Genomic DNA, 3,489 nt, shown 5'->3' with positions numbered 1-3,489 from the left:
AATATGTTTATCAAATTGAAGTACCTATATTAAATAAAATAACTTGATAGGTATAAGGTTAAAATGAAACAAATACAACAAATAGTTATTTTTAATAGAAGAAATTATTTTGTTTGAATTTAAAGTATATATTGAGAAGAAAATTTTAAATTGGACTCAGTTCATCAACTTCTATCCATGTTAAAAAATACACGCCCATTGTTCTCTTAAAAAAATTTATATTAAAATACTACCAAGTATTTGTATTTGTTCTTAATAGTATTTTAAATGTATTCATTGTTTCAAATAGTTTTTGTGCAGGTGATACTTATCTGCATTAAATACATTTTTAAAAGTTTTTTTAAACATTGTAGTTACCTTACTAGGCTTACTATAATATAGTATAACTATTTTATACATAGGTTTACTTACTATAAGTACCTACTTTTGAACAATTTGAATTTATATATTATCACTGAAATATTATTAATTTATACTACTATTGATATTAGTGTTGTTAATTTGATTTTGAGAGTCGTAATTAAAGTGATCTAAGGTTATAGGTAGGTACTATATTCTGTTTAATTAAATAGTTGAGTGTCGATTCAGTTAATTACATTATTCAGAACACATACGATATGAGTATCTACAATACTTGTGTACCTATTAGAAAATTCATTTTTTTTTTTAATACAGTTAATAGATCATTCTATATTTAATTGGGTTTTTCGCTCCATGTTCTTCTTTATAGAATCCAATACATTTATAGTTACGTTAATCATCTACATTATAATCAAAAATTATTATCTCGTGAAATATTTAAGTATTTCATTTTAGTCTTGAAACTAGAAAAAGTTTAAAAGTATAAGATCACATATTCACATGGGATATGTGAAATATTAAAATCTACTCTCCATGTATGGATAGGGATCACTAACTAATATTTTTATAGGGTACTAGGGTCACTTTAGGAATTAAGGAAGTTTTAATGTATCTATATATTTATCCAAAGAAAGTAGTCAAAATTAAAAAAATCAAATAAAAATTTATTGAAAATCTTTTTTAATACATCATAAAAAAAATTTTCTGTTCGCGAGCTAGATATAAAGTTCATCCATGGGCTGAGTGTGACTACCTGTGACCAGATATTTAATTACCGCTGCTCCATGATGTAATATAATAGTAGGTTTAAAATAATTATTTAATTACTAAAAACAGTTTTATTACGAACTTAGGATATATATTATATTGTATATACAATTATTTAACTTTTTTTTTTGTTGGTATTATTGCCTAAAAGTAAGTAAATTAAAAATTAAGTTATAAATAGAATTATTAAGTTAAAATTTAAAATTGATTCAGTAAAACAAATAATGTCAACATTATGTAATATGTACAACATCGTCGATTAAAAATATCAGGTATTGGGTAGGTACTACACGGGTTATGAGTAATATGAGTGTGTATACTAAGTATTTTATAATATTTCAATACTCAATTTAAGTAATGACAATTCACTATTGTTTACTAGCTTTTTCTTATAACCCATGATACCACGAAACAATTACTAATTTAAATGATTTAGTAGTAGTGAACGTATAGAATTTTTATCATCTTATAGTTTATACTAATTATATATGTGTATATATATTATATATATGTGTGTGTGTGTATATACAAGCTACAAATTTTATTTTTCTTACTACATACACAATTCAAAGTAGCTACCTAATAATAATAATAATAATGAATGAAGAACGTTATAAAGTAAAATAATGAAATTAATTTTATTGATAATCTTAAATCTATAATATGATGACTGATTATGATTGTTGTTACATAATATTTCTGATTGTGTTATGATTTCAGATAAGCTATAACGAGCTTAACACATTTAATCGGTTTCGTTGCCATTGTATTAGTTTTGATATAGAATTATTGAAGCAACAGTTGAAAATATTTTTTTCATAGGGCAAAATTGTTGAAAAAGCTAAACATTTTTTATTGAGTTCAAGAAAAGCTACTGGCATTCGTTAAAATAAGCTGCTTAGTTACACACTAAATAATAATCTACTCATATAACCGGAAATAGGTATGATATGTTTTTCGTAGGTTTCGTCAAACTAGTTCAATCATTAAGTTTTTAAGAACTGTAAGCCATATAAAGTCCAAATTTTTTATAGAAATAAGAAAAAGATGTCATATTTTTTTTATTAAATTCTACCCATCTGAAATATAGAGTACTAAAACATATCAATACTTCCATTTTCTATTTAATTTTTGTAGCTGTATATTATTTAATGTTAAAAATGATTGAAAATTGTTTGTTTGTATTATGAATTTAAATTATTGATTTAATTCAAAATATTTTTAAATTATTTCAATGTATAAGTACATACAATTAATAATATTAATTGTCAAAAAAATAGTTTTTAAAATCAGGATTCATCAATAATAACTTAATATCTTTAAATTTTAACAGGTAAAATTATTCTAAAGTAAAATGTATGATATACCTATATATATATATATATATATATATAATACCTATATATTTACATTTTTAGTTGGCAAAGATAGTTTAGTATTTTAATCGATAGAATTTCAGAACCTTTAGGTTAGAGAACCCCGTTTTAATATATAAATATTTTAAATTTGAAACAAAAAATGTTTAGGTATGTTTTAATTTTACAGTTACTGTAAAATGTTGAACGTTGGTCCCTCGGGCTTTCAATAGTTTCTCCCGGTTTCGGACATTTTTGAATTCCAGTAGTTTAACTAAATGTCAGGTAAAATATGCGTACACGGTATTTATAAATATTTTAAACTTTCAAAGTATAAATAGTTTATTTTTATAATGCTATTGGAATTTTATTTGCAATACTTAGTTATTAAAAATATTTTAGTATTTGATTATTTCATATTTGTGTATCAATTGATATACTAATGGTAAAATCCAATAAGACTCCTTTTGAATCCGGGAATTAGATTGTATTGTTATATATTATATATATATATATATATATGGTTTGTAAATTTAGTATTCTGCTATAAAATGTACTTAAAATATATTTATGTGTGTATATATATTCAATAAGCTATATAATTACACCTTTTCCAGAAAATCTCGATTATTATAAAACAATAATATGCTAATAGTCTCAAAACAATTAGTAAAGTGTTGTGCAGAAACCATTTATAGGTGGCACTTGGCAAGTACATGTAACATGGGGGTGTAAATATTTATCACAATTTATAAGCATGTAGGTACCTATGGAGTGGGTAAGGGCTTCGCAAACAAACAATACTTCGTTAATCATTCTACAATTAAAATTTTTTTGTTTTCTGAGCAACTAGATAACTGTAAATGTGTAAAATATAGTCATTAATTTGCAGTTTAATCATAGAATTACAAAAGTTATTCATGCATATTTCATTAAATTAATTAAACCTAAATTAAATTTTAATATAAACATTAATTTCAATTACATGTTTGACAAACAAATTTGA

The sequence above is a fragment of the Aphis gossypii genome, chromosome X (assembly GCF_020184175.1).
Source record: "Aphis gossypii isolate Hap1 chromosome X, ASM2018417v2, whole genome shotgun sequence".
Classification (NCBI taxonomy): Eukaryota; Metazoa; Arthropoda; class Insecta; order Hemiptera; family Aphididae; genus Aphis; species Aphis gossypii.
Note: the sequence above shows the minus strand (reverse complement) of the source record.